The following is a 14,787-nucleotide window of genomic DNA, read 5'->3' as shown; positions in this document are numbered from 1 at the left end:
CCCAGCTTCCGCGCACTCCCAGCTTCTCTTCTCTCAGCTTCTTCTTACTCCCAGCTTCCGCGCACTTCCAGCTTCTCTTCTCTCGGCTTCTTCTTACTCCCAGCTTCCGCGCACTCTCAGCTTCAGCCTTCGCCCCCCTACTCTCCCACCCACCAGGCTTATATACACTTCAACCAATCAGGGGAGAGTACACGAGGTAAACGCGGACAGCTGCAAGCATAGGATAGGTACACGAGGGGGGCATGCTCTAATCACATCGTTAACTAGCCAATCATTGGAATTCGCTAGTTGTTTACTGTATAGCTGGCCGCTTTTGGCTCAGCGTCAGGCGCCATCTTGACCATGCCCAAGGCTGGGGGTCCCGGAAACCCCGACAATAAAGGATAAGAAAGCACATTCTATGTTAATTAAAAAAATCAATGCAGCAAAATGTATAATAACATTTATCTAATAATCAAAATACATCAGTCAGAAACTTGCAGAATTCAAGGAGATATGGTTCTGCAATAATAAAGATATCAATATCCTGCTCTGAATTATTGCCAGAATAACAAGATAAAAAGTAAGAAAGAACACTTAACCCAGTAAACAAATTACATCTAACAGATATATACAGAGCACTCTGTCCAATATCAAAAAATATCTTCTTCTTCTTTTTTTTAATATTTTTTAGATGTTGATGGGCATTTATTCTATTCATTTATTTACATGTGGTGCTGAGAATCGAACCCAGTGCCTCTCACAAGCGAGGTAAGCACTCTACCACTGAGCCACAACCCCAGCCCCATCTTATTCTTCTTAAGTACATGAGACATCTTTCACAATATATGTTAGGCCACTAAGTTTGGATAGGATTAAAAAGACAGATATAATATAAAGCATCTTCTCCTACCACAACAGGATAAAGTTATAAATCAGTAACAGAAGTAAAACCAGAAAATTCACAAATCTATGGAAATTAAAAACTCAATCGCCAATCAAGGGATCAAGGAAGACATCACAAGACAAATTAGAAAACACTGGAGAAATACAGAGGTGAAAACTCTACAATGCCAAAACACAGATTATAGTGAAAGGTGCGATGTGGGTGAAAGTTACAAATACTCACATTTAAAAAGAAAGAAAGATCTCAAATCAATAGCCTGACTTAACATAGAAAAAAGAACAGCAATCTAAACCCAAAGTCAGAGAAGGAAGAAATTAATAAGAATTAAAGCAGAGATGAACAAAATAGAGATCAAAGATACCAAATGTTGGTTATTTTTAAAAATCAATAAGATCAACAAAAATTAACCAAGAAAAACAGGGAGAAGACTAAAATTGTAAAAATTGGGATATTATTACTACTAATTCCACAGAAAATAAAAGGATTATTGGAGTATTATAAACAACTGTGTGCCAACAGACTGGATAACTTATGTGAAAAGGACAAACTGCTGGAAACAAAGTCCACTAAGACTAAGTCAAGAAACAAAATCTGGACAGACCTGGAAGTGGTAAGAGATTGAATCAATAATCAAAAACCAGACAAAGAAAAGGACTCCAACTAATGGCTCTGCTGGTGAAATATACCAAACATTTAAAGAAAAAACAATGCCAATCCTCCTCAAATCATCCCAAAAACTTGAAGAGGGGACCTAACCTAGCTCATTCTTTAAGGCCAGCATTACCCTAATACCAAAGCTAGACAAAAACACAAGAAAACTACAGACCATTATCTCTTTATCAACATTGATGCAAAAATGTTCAACAAAAATAATAGTAAACTGAATTCTGCAGCATAATAAAAGGAGTATGCACCATGTCTAAGTGGAATTCATTCCTGGAATGCAAGGATAGATGTACATATCAACATTGATCAGTATAATAAACCACATAGACAGAAGGTAGGGTAGAAAACTACATAATTGTCCCAATTGAGGTAGAAGAAATATTGGACAAAATTTACCACTTTTTTATGACAAAAACTATTAGCAAATTAGGATTGAAAGAAACTACTTCCACATAATGTGTAAAAGCTACATATGAAAACCCCACAGTGAACATCATACTTTATGGTGCAAAACTCATAGTTTTTCCCCTAAGATCAGGGACAAGGCAAGCATGTCTACTTTTATGCTTTATTCAACATGGTACTAGAAAGTTCTAGTCAGAATTATTAAGCAAGAAAAATAAAAGACATCCAAGTTGTAAAGAAGAACTAAAACTGTTTGCAGATATGCTCTTAGACATTAAAAACACAATTCCACATCAACTTTTTTGTCATGTTATATGTCTTAAACCTCTTTATCTCTGATAGACATTAATGCAAAAGCACTATTTTCAGGTTAACTGATATTTCCTTTTTGGAGACCTCCTTGATATTATTTTGTCCTTAAGAGATATCATAAGCATAGAAAATCATTTTTAAGTAGGGATAATCCTGTTTATGTTACACACTTTTTATTTTCAAAAGAGATAAGAATTCATAGAATATAGGCTACAAGCCTCTGGACGAATGAAATTTGTTTTTTCACTTGCATCTATTTATTTTTATTTAAAAATAAATAAAATAATAAAATAATAAAAACTAAAGTACATATTAATTATACAGAACAATGGGTTTTATTGTGGCATATTCATATATGCATATATTTTGATCATTTCCACCCCCATGAAATTCAAATTGTGAGAATCAATCCATAAAAAAATAATAAATGCTTTTAGACAATTTGAATCCAAAACCTCAATGCTCTATATTTTGAGCATTCTTAAAGAAGATATTGGACCGTGAACAAAGTTTTGTATGGAAAATAAGGATGGAGCACTCTGAAGAATAACTGTTCATTTCTACAAATCAAAAGGATAGTAAGGGCTGGGGTTGTGGCTCAGTGGTAGAGTGCTTGCCTTGCATGCGTGAGGTACTGGGTTTGATCCTCAGCATCACATAAAAATAAATAAAAAATAAAGGTACATAGACAACTAAAAATATTTTTTTCTTTTTATGTAGTATATATTTTATGAGTTTGTTCTAATACATTCTCATATTACAAAGGCAATTTAGTGGAAGAATCTTCCTTTTGATATTTGAATCTTCTGAACACAAACAGAACTATATGTTAAAAAACAAAACAAAACACCCTCACTTGGATATCACAAAAAAAGACAAGTTAAACAAAATTTTTCTTTTTTTACAAGTGGACATTGAAGTGGACCTAATTTGGTTTTCTTTTTAAAAGTTTCCAAAGACAAAAAGCAGCTTAAAACCTAACTACAATGAATTTAAAAAAAAATACATTTACTAAACTACTGGTCTCCGGCACCATTTTCTGCTTTCTGCTGCTTTGATGCAGGCTCTTCTTTGTTTCTTCTCTTGCTCTTTTCACTGTTCCTGCTGCACCATTTTCATCACGGTCTTCATCATTATTAAATTTTGTTTTCTTGCCCTGAAACTGGACTTTTCCTTTAGACCCAGGCTGGGCAGCTTTATTACCCTTTTCTTTTCCTTTAAATCTGTGACCTTTTGACTTCCATTTGTTTAGGGATTCTTGTTGGTCTTTCATGATTTTTTCCAAAGTTGCCTTTTCTTGCCAAGTCACTTCATTGTTCCTTAATTGTAGAGTACCATTGTTTGCATCTTTGGCTTTATCCAGTGCTTCCTTGACTTTTTCTTTAAAAAGAATAAATCCCTCTTTTGCTCCTCTAACAAAGTCTATCCATTTTATTTCACCATGATTTGAAAAAAGGATATGCAGATCTTCTCTACAGGTCTGATCATCTAAGTCACCTGAAAAATTCAGCAAACATCAGATCTTTTCTTCTAGAGATTTCATTTCAGCATTTTCTGCAAACTTTTGTTTTTCTTCTTGCTCTTGCTTAGCTCTTAACTTAGCTTCCACTTTATTTTGCTTTCTTTCTTCATTTTTCTTTGCAAAGTAATCTTCCTTAAAAAAGTATTAGCAAATCTGTGTCTTTGTACTTTTGGCCAGGGGTCTCTACAAACTTCTTTGCAGAGTCAATGCTATCAAACATAGCAAATATTGATCCCTTAAATGCTTTGTGCAATGTCCTTCTCATCTGAATATTCAGTACTTGACTTTTATCTTCTAGTCATTCTTTTAGGTCATCAAGGGTTGCATCAGTTGGAAAGTCTTTAATATAAACACATCTGTTTTTTACATCATTTTTTTACTCATCAGTCACTTCTGGGAGGGGATTGCTTCGAGATCTTCTGATTTTAGTTTTTTCTTCACTGATTTCCATAAGTTCTGCCTTAGATTTGCTCAATGCTTCCATAATTACATTAAAGTCTGTTGTTAGGTGGTTTAACTTGTTGAATTTTATCATTATTTCCAAGGATATCCAGACTTCGTCCAACTTGATCTGTTCCTTTAAAAATTTGTCATGGCAAATTGAAGTCTCCAAAATAATACTCAATTTGATGACAGACTTTGGCCTCCAGAGCAGTCATTTTTTCATTATCACCATTTTCAGCCATTGTGGCTATCTTTAAGGTCCAGGCCCCGCAAGTGCACCACAAGCTCACTAACAACAACCTAACGTCTCCACTTTGCAGCACTGCCTTAAAAAACAATTTTAAAAAAGGAAAGTAAAACTGTTCTTTCCTTTTTAATATTTCATCTTCTACAACATAAAAATCCTATGGACTAGGGTAGGGTTAGTTTTGCCCATCAGCATTCTATTTGGATTAAGGAAATTTGAGCTAACATAGAGACTTTATATTGGTACTTGAAGACTAAACAAACTAAATGCTAAAAAAGGTCTAATTTGAAAAAAAAAGTTTAGTAGCTTGATGTTTACATTTATTAATGTTAATAAAATCAGAATTACAGAACAATATAGTACCTTAACAAAAAATGTTTTGTAGCTTGATGTTTATATTTATTAATTATTAATAAAATCAGAATTACAGAACAATATAGTACCTTAACAGAGAAATTCTTCCAGGCACCAAACATTTAAGTACTGCTGAGTTGTTATCTTGGCCAGAAAAAAATATCAGGACTGTAGACATGAAAAAAATTAGGAACATTTACCTTTATTGGGATGAATAATCAGCGAAGGTGAGCGGGCAGAGATAAGAAAGGAAAGTAAATGAAGTCAGAAAACCGAAAAAGTGTTATAATTTCTAATATTGTGATATCTACCTGTGTAGATTTTAATAAACATAATAAACCTTCCTTCAGTATACTAATATTAGTATTTTGCCTGCTCATTAGACATAACAAAGTACAAATGACAAATGTCAGAATGTCCATACTTTTGAAATTGGAAAGATTTGTTTTCATGATCAATGAAAATACAGTGTAACTGAATGATGTAAATTTAGAATTTAATTATCAAACTCAATACAAGTAAGCTAATGTGATGAACCCGTAGAAACATAAAAAATGAAAGCTAGCCAGGCATGGCAAGCACACCCGTAACCTCAGAGACTCAAGACCAGACTTAACTGTTTAACAAGGACCTAAGCATCTTAGCCTCTGTCTCAAAACAAAAAGTTAAAAATGACTGGGGATGTAGCGCAGGGGTAAATTGCCCCTGGGTTAAATCGCCAGTACCAAAACAAACAAACAAAACAAAAAGAGCACAAAGTTTAAACTACAAAATGTCTTCATAGTACAAAAGATTGACATAAAAGAGCCTTCCAGAATTTTTTCTTGTTTTCAAGAAGCTTTTGCTCTCTTGTTTCTTTGATAACAATGGAATTGCTGTCAGGTAGAATATGCTTTGAAATCAGGAAGGGATTTGTTCACCTGACCTAACTGTGGCACAAGATCTTCCAAAACAAGAAGAATCTGTTACAGAGCACAAGGATCTGGCAGAAATCCTAGTCATTTTTACTGTTTTGTATTAATAAATGAAAGAATTCCATTATATGTGAATTTATAACTTCTAGATGTATTTTATACTACAGTTACTTTAAAAATACCTGTGAGAAAACTACCTTAAGATTCCATCTCACCCCAATTAGAATGGTGATTATCAAGAATGCTAGCAACAATAGGTATTGGAGAGAATGTGGGGAAAAAGGTACACTCATACATTGTTGGTGGGGCTGCAAATGAATGCAGCCACTCTGGAAAGCAGTGTGGAGACTCCTTAGAAAACTTGGAATGGAACCACCATTTGACCCAGCTATCCCACTCTTTGGCCTATACCCAAAGGACTTAAAATCAGCATACTACAGAGATACAGCCACATCAATGTTCATAGCTGCTCAATTCACAATAGCCAGATTGTGGAACCAACCTAAATGCCCCTCAATTGATGAATGGATAAAAAAAAACTGTGGTGTATATATACAATGAAATATTACTCAGCCATAAAGAATAATAAAATTATGGCATTTGCAGGCAAATGGATGCAGTTGGAGAATATCATGCTAAGTGAGATAAGCCAATCTCAAAAAACCAAAGGACCAATGAGCTCACTGATAAGCGGATGATGATACATATAGGGGTGGAAAGGGGGCAAGAATGAAGGAAGGAGGGACTCTATAGAGAATAAGAGTGGTGGGAAGGGTGGGGGGGAGAAAAAAAATAACAGAATGAATCAAAAACTATTACCCTAGGTAAATGTATGATTACACAAATGGTATGCCTCTACTTCACGTACAAACAGAGAAACAAGATGTATCCCATTTGTTTACAATAAAAATGAATTAAAAAAAAAGAAAATGTATATATACACAATGGAATATTAGTCAGCAAAAAAAAAAAATACCTGTGAGAACATTTATAATTTGTTACTTTTCACTAAAACCTAAGAGACATACTGAGGACATTCACAATCTGACTTTTTTTTTTTCTGTATCCTGTATTCTGTAGCTGTACACCACTTTTTCAGACAATGGATTAGAAAGACATTTAAGCTCATTATATGGAAAGGTGTCATACCCTCCCATCAAGGTACATGAGGAGAAAAATTCAAGAACTGCAAATTCATAGAATACATAAAAGATCGTTTGGGCCCTGGTAAGGAAAATGTCAACAAGTCAAAAGATACTAGATAGCTATTGGCCAGTTTCAGGAAGGCAAAGCTGCTAGCCAAGATGGAATGATGCTTTCCCACCATGTGTCTAAAGCTGCAAATGACACTAATACTTTTTAATGGTCACAAAAGCTAACAACTGAGCCTTAGAATTGAAGGCACAAAATCATCTCAGGGAATGACTCACCATAAACAGGTCTCGCACACCCATGGTATCTATAAGGAAGAAAATAAAGGTGTGTTAGTTGTGAACAAAATGGTCATTATGAAAGAGCAATATAAATGTTTTCTAAATTTTTAAAACATATATTACTTTTCTGCACTTTTCTATAATAATTTTCCTGAAGTAAAATTTTGATAATTTCCTTTGTGAAAGTTTAATTCTAGGCAAATATATGAGAAAAACTTAGAGTTTAATTGAATTTTTCTACAGAACGTTTAAGATCTAGAAAAAAAGTATGTCATAAATGCATACATTGCACAGGTTTTTGGAATGAAAGGTGGTCTTTATTTTGTCTAAGTCCTAAAATTTATGTAGATATAACTGTCAGTTTCTTGGACTATAGGAACAAGCAGGCACATAAGTTATTTTCTGTTCTCTATTTTATATTGTAAAATACAGAGGTAGAAAAGATAATGAGATATTGAATAAAATAACAAGTATTGAGTAGTGATTATTATTAATAGATTACATATATTTTCTTAGTTGAACAATTAAAATTCAAATAAATAAGACTTGCTAATATTATATATGAGCCATTAATTCCAAAACCTGAAACAATGGCAAAATTTCCATATTGTATTTGACGACTGTTACCCCATCTCCTCCTTGCTCATTCTTTCCAGTATCTCCAGTACTTGCCTGAATGCTACTCCATGTTCAAGTTTATGAAGAATTACTTTTATTTTTGTGTATGAAGAGTATTTTATACCAGGAAGCTTACTGATTTATCATGTACTCAGGGGAGGTGAAATTTAGTAAGGAAGAGGTCAGAGAATCAGCCAGCAATGCTACTTGGTCATGCCTTCCCTGCATTTTGCATTGACCTACTCCACTGTAACTCTTCTGGCAACAGTAATCATACTCCTTCAAATGATTAGACTTACACATAAGTTCTCACCTTATGTACTCTTTGGTCAAATCTAATCCCATAAACGACCCCTCTACTTCCTTGGCTTTCCCATTTCTTCGATGAAATCTTCTTAGTCTTCATTTCTAGTTCAAATTTCTCTACCTCCCATTGAAGTTGGTGTTCTATGGTTGTCCTAATTTCTACACACTCCAATCTCCTCAAAAGTCTGATCACTACCATGACAATGAAAACCAATTATATCAATGACTCTCAAAACTGTATCTCTAGGATGCATCACTTTCTTGAGCTCCACATCATTTATTTTCATGCATCCTCTTTTTTTACTTTCATGATACAAACACTAATATATATATAAAATCTATGCTCTTAGCAAATCTTTATATATAGTACAGTATTTAAAACAATAGACACAATGCTGTATATTAGGTTTCCAGGACTTATTCATCCTGCACATATGAAATTTTATACTTTTGATACACTCCCTTCTCTTCTCCCCTAGGTCCAGCAGCAACCATTCTACTCCATGTTTCTGAGATTGACTACAGATTCCTGACATAAGTGGAATGATAGGTAGTATTAGTCCTATTGTATGACTTAATTTATTTAGTGTAACACCCTCCAGATTCATCCATGTTGTCAAAGGAAGGATCTTAATATATCTATCTTCCTCTCCCCCCTGAAGAAAAATGACATTGCATTGTTAAGTAAATACTACACTTTCTTGACAAGTAAATCAGTTTTTTTTATTATACTGCAATGTAATGAATGATGTAGATGACATTAAAACTTTCAGAAGTATTTCATTTTTTAATTCTGTTAAAAAATAGAGATTGAATAATCTTCATATAACTTCCTAATTTGCTTTGTAAATGAGTCTGTGAATTTTAGAGATATTCATGTGCTGTTTCTGTAGCAGTGTTTTGCAAATGTTTTTCATTATTTCCCTCATTCCCTCGAGGACTTGCCACTTAAAAAAATGTGAACTCTCCAAATTTTTAACTGTTGGCTAAAAAATAGTTTTGGCACACTTTGAGCAAAATCTTTTACCCCTACTTTTCAGCCCCTGGTGACCACCATTCTACTCTTTATTATTATGACGTTTTTAAGGCTTTATAGCAGGTAAGATCATATTCTTTCTGAGTCTCACTTAGCATAATGTTCTACAAGTTATTCTGTGTTGCAAATGGCAAGATTTCTTTCTTCTTAAAGGTCAAATAATATTACATTCCATATATATATATATATATATAATTCAAATTTTCCTTATTAATTCTTCTGTTATCAATTAGATCATTTCTATATCCTGGCTATAATATTGTCTTTTCAATTAGTGATTTCCTTTGGACTTATATCCAGAAGTGAGATGCTGGAACGTAGGGTAGTTTTATTTCTAATTTTTTGAAGAACTATCATACTATTTTCCACAGTGCTTGTAACAATTTACATTCCTACCTGAAAGTATATTTAGAAAGTATCTAAATTCTTGCTAACTCCTGTTATGGCTCAGAATGGCTGATAAAGAGATATCCTAAAAGACTTTCGGTGATAACTGATTGTGGTTTTAATTTGCATTTCCCTAATGATTAGTCATGTTAAACACCCTTTCAAATACTTATTATCTATGTGTATATCTTCTTTGGAAGAATGTCTATTTAAGTCATTTGTCCATTAATTTGGGGGGGTATTGAGATGTAACGAGTTCTATATATATTTTAGATATTAACCCCTTACCAAATATATAGCCTGCAAATATTTTCTCTATTCAAAAAGTTGCCCTCTCATTTTGTTGGTTTTCTCCCTTTGCAGTACAAAAAGTTTTGGGTATGATGTAGTCCCATTTAATTATTTTTCCTTTATTGCCTATTCTTCTAATGTCAAATCCATTGCCAAGAAAAATGTCAAGAAGATTTACCTATTTATTGTATTCTAGGGTTTGACAGTATCAGGTTTTATATCTGAGTCTTTGACCCAGTTTGAGTTGACTTTTGTATATTATGTACAGATCCAATTTCATTCTTCTGCATGTGGAGATTCAGCTCCCAATTTGTATTCTGAGCATCATTTTCCAAAATTAGTTTATCATGTAAGTATGTGTGGAATTATTTCTCAGCTTTCAATTCTGTTCTGTTGGTCCATGTGTCTGTCTTTATGCAAGAATCATTCTATGTTTATTATTTTGCCTTCATAAAATAATTTGATACCAGGAAATAAGATATTTCTAGCTTTTTTAGTATTTATTTTTCTTTTTCAAGGTTGCTTTTGCCATTTGAAATCTTTCTGGTTTCACAAGAAATTTTAGGATTGTTTTTTTCTGTTTCTGTAAAAATGTCATTAGGATTTTAATAGAAATTGCATTAAATCTCTAGATCTGTTACCTGCTTAATTAGTTATTTTGTATATTTGCTGTTATGGGGATTAAACCCAGGGCCTTCCACATTGACATTATAATTGGGGTGAGATGGAATCTTAGGGTGGTTCTGATTTGCATTTCTCTTATTACTAGAGATGTGGAACATTTTTTCATATATCTGTTGATTGCTTGTACATCTTCTGTGAAATGTCTGTTCATTTCCTTAGCCCATTTGTTGATTGGATTATTTGTATTCTTGGTGTAGAGTTTTTTGAGTTCTTTATAGATTCTGGAAATTAGTGCTGTCTCTGAAGTATGAGTGGCAAAGATCTTCTCTCACTCTGTAGGTTCTCTCTTCGCATTGCTGATAGTTTCCTTTGCTGAGAGAAAGCTTTTTAGTTTGAATCTATCCCAGTTATTGATTCTTGCTTTTATTTCTTGTGCAATAGGAGTCCTGTTAAGGAAGTCTGATCCTAAGCCAATATGTTGAAGATTTGGACCTACTTTTTCTACTACAAGATGCAGGGTCTCTGGTCTGATTTCAAGCTCCTTGATCCATTGTGAGTTGATTTTTGTGCAGGGTGAGAGATAGGGGTTTATTTTCATTCTGCTGCATATGTATTTCCAGTTTTCCCAACACCATTTGTTGAAGAGGCTATCTTTTCTCCTTTGCATATTTTTGGTCCCTGTGTCTAGTATGAGAAAATTGTATTTATTTGGGTTTGTGTCCATGTCCTCTATTCTGTACCATTGATCTACCTGTCTATTTTGGTGCCAATACCATGCTGTTTTGTTACTATTGCTTTGTAGTATAGTTGAAGTTCTGGTATTGCGATATCCCCTGCTTCACTCTTCCTGCTAAGGATTGTTTTAGCTATTCTGGGTTTCTTATTCTTTCAGATGTATTTCATGATTGCTTGCTCTATTTCTGTAAGGTACATCATTGGGATTTTAATTGGAATTGCATTGAATCTGTATAGCACTTTTGGTAGTATGGCCACTTTGACAATATTAGTTCTGCCTATCCAAGAATATGGGAGATCTTTCCATCTTCTAAGGTTTTCTTTAATTTCTTTCTTTAGTGTTCTGTAGTTCTCATTGTAGAGGTCTTTCACCTCTTCTGTGAGATTCATTCCCAAGTATTTTATTTTTTTCAAAGCTAATGGGGTATTTTCCTAACTTCTCTTTTTGAAGATTCATCACTTATGTATAAAAATGCATTAGATTTATGAGCATTGATCTTATATCCTGTGACTTTACTGAATTCACTTATGAGTTCTAAAAGTTTCTGGTGGAATTTCCTAGTTCCTCTAAATATATAATCATGTCATCAGCAAATAGGGATAGTTTGAGTTCTTCTTTTCCTATTTGTATTCCTTTAATTTCCTTGGTCTGTCTAATTGCTCTGGCTAGATTTTCAAGGACAATGTTGAATAGAAGTGGTGAAAGAGGGCATCCCTGCCTTGTTCCAGTTTTTAGGGGGAATGCTTTCAGTTTTTCACCATTTAGAATGATATTAGCCATGGGCTTCGCATAGATGGCCTTTACAATGTTAAGGAATGTTCCCACTATCCTTATTTTTTCTAGTGTTTTGAGCATGAAGGGATGCTGTATTTTATAGAATGCTTTTTCTGCATCTATCAAAATAATCATGTGATCCTTGACTTTAAGTCTGTTGATATGGTGAATGACATTTATTGATTCTCGAATGTTGAACCAACCTTGCATCCCTGGGATAAAACCCACTTGATCATGGTGCAGTATCTTTTTAATATATTTTTGTATGCCATTTGCTATGATTTTTTGAGAATTTTTGCATCAATGTTCATTAAGGATATTGGTATGAGTTTTCTTTCCTCGATGTGTCTCTGTCTGGTTTAGGTATCAGGGTGATATTAGCTTCATAGAATGAGTTTGGGAGGGTTCCCTCCTCTTCTATTTCTCTGAAAACTTTGAGAAGTATTGGAATGAGCTTTTCTTTAAAGGTTTTGTAGACCTCGGCTGAGAATCCACCTGGTCCTGGACTTTTCTTTGTTGGTAGGCTTTTAATGACTTCTTCTATTTCATTACTTGAAATCGATCTATTTAAATTGTGTATGTCCTCCTGGTTCAGTTTAGGTAATTCATATGTCTCTCAAAATCTGTTGATGTCTTTGAGGTTTTCTATTTTGTTGGAGTATCTATTTTCAAAATAGCTTCTAATTATGTTTTGTATTTCAATTGTGTCTGTTGTGATATTTCCTTGTTCATTCTGAATTTTAGTAATTTGAGTTTTCTCTCTCCTCTTTGTTACTGTGGCTGAGTTTATCAATTTTGTGTATTTTTTCAAAGAACAAACTATTTATTTTGTCAATTATTTCTATTGTTTCTTTTGTTTCAATTTCATTGATTTCAGCTCTGATTTTAACTATTTCCTGTCTTCTACTTTTGGTGTTGCTCTGTTCTTCTTTTTCTAGGATTTTGAGCTGTAGTGTTAGGTTGCTTAGTTTTTGATTGTTTCTTCTTTTATTGAATGCACTCCATGAAATAAATTTTCTTCTAAGTACTGCTTTCATAGTGTCCCAGAGATTTTGATATGCTGTTTCTTTGTTCTCATTCACCTCTAAGAATTTTTAAATTACCTTTCTGATGTCTTGTGTTATCCATTCATCATACAATAGCGTATTATTTAATGTCCAGGTTTTGGAGTAGTTTCTGATTTTTAGTCTGTCATTTATTTCTAATTTCAATCCATTATGATCTGATAGAATACAAGGTAGTATCTCTATCTTCTTGTACTTGCTAACATTAACTTTGTGGCATAGAATATGGTCTATTTTAGAGAAGTATCCATGTGCTGCTGAGAAGAAAGTGTATTCGCTCTTTGTTGGCTTGTATATTCTATGAATGTCCATTATGTCTAAATTATTGATTGTGTTATTGAGATCTATGGTTTCTTTGTTCAATTTTTGTTTGGAGGATCTGTCCAGTGGTGAGAGAGGTTTGTTAAAATCACCTAGTATTATTGTGTTGTGGTTTATTTGATTTCTGGAATTAAGAAGCATTTGTTTGACATATATGGATGAGCCAATGTTTGCCGCACAGATATTTATGATTGTTATATCTTGCCTATTTATTCTTCCCTTAAGCTGTATGAAATGTCCTTCTTTATCCCTTCTGCATAAGAAGAGTGCCTTAGCTGACTAAATTTGCCCCATACAATGGTACATTATCACCCCTTAGTGACGTCTTTAAAAAAAAAGGGGAAGGAATAAAATAAAGGTTGAAAAATGGGTTAAAGGAGGCAAATAATGCATCTGCCATTAGAGCTATCAACTCAGGAATTTTTTCAACTATGAAATCTTTTGAAGAAGTAATTTTCTTTCTCAAAATCCAGGTGACAACAATATTCCTTACTCCAGATTTGGCATTTTTTCATCATCACTGTCTTGAAAATCATCAACTGCTCCATCTACTCTGGTAAATCTGCATCCTCATCACCACACATGTTGTTCAACATCTCAGAGAAACGATCAAAATTAGACATGTGTTCATCTGAATCATCTTCCCATTCTTTCCAATTATTGAAGTCCACACTAAGCCAATTAAGCTTTGCCCTTTCTTTTGTTAACCTAGGTCATGATTGGCCAGACTCTCCTTTTGTAAACAACATAAATTGATCTGTCCGTTCTTTTATGCTTGAAATCATTTGGATCAATACAGTGAAAAGATCAATTTCATTTAAATGTTTAAAATTATCACTTCCTCCAAGACAACTGAAAGTAAGTTTGGATTTTTCAAAATTTACATTAACATCTTTACTGACTTCAACACAAAATTCAATGAAGACACAGTCCCTTCCATCATACCACTTTGCGGAAGCAGGCTGCATTGTGAACGGGGCAGGGGGACGGGCCAAGGGGTCCGCAAGCCTCTCTAGCAGCAGCTGCTGGGGAGTTGTCTCCTCTCGATGGCGACTCTGGCTTTTCCTTCAGGTTCGCAGCCTCTAGTCGCTTCCCGTAGGCGACCATGGCTGCAGGCTAGACCTAGATCCCCAGAATTCACCGCGCAGAGAGAGTGGCTCCTGGACCAAGAAGAGGAAAGTGTAGGAAAAGGGGCGCGAGGTCGGAGGATGAACCTGCGTGCGTGCGAGGGAGGAGTGCTGAGCTCTCTAATGTTTTTACCATTATTTACAATAGAATTCACACATTTAGGTAATCCAAAGAATTTAAACAAGTGTATACTGCAACATTACCCTAATCATAATCAAGATACATACCCACCTTTCCTCACCTCCTAAAGCTTCCATGGGCCCTTTTATATGCAGCTGATATTTGGATAATGGTGATCATAAGAATGCACTTTTCAGAT

At 34.1% G+C, this 14,787-nt stretch overlaps 2 pseudogenes; both read right to left on the bottom strand.

Moving 5' to 3' along the window:
• Positions 1–3,285: 3,285 nt before the first annotated feature.
• LOC124982999 (lupus La protein homolog) lies at positions 3,286–4,477 on the bottom strand (annotated as a pseudogene).
• A 9,352-nt stretch (positions 4,478–13,829) lies between these two features.
• LOC124983003 (prostaglandin E synthase 3-like) lies at positions 13,830–14,323 on the bottom strand (annotated as a pseudogene).
• Positions 14,324–14,787: the final 464 nt, after the last annotated feature.

The sequence above is a fragment of the Sciurus carolinensis genome, chromosome 4, assembly GCF_902686445.1.
Source record: "Sciurus carolinensis chromosome 4, mSciCar1.2, whole genome shotgun sequence".
NCBI classification, from domain to species: Eukaryota; Metazoa; Chordata; class Mammalia; order Rodentia; family Sciuridae; genus Sciurus; species Sciurus carolinensis.
This window is presented reverse-complemented; position numbering and strand designations above follow the sequence as displayed.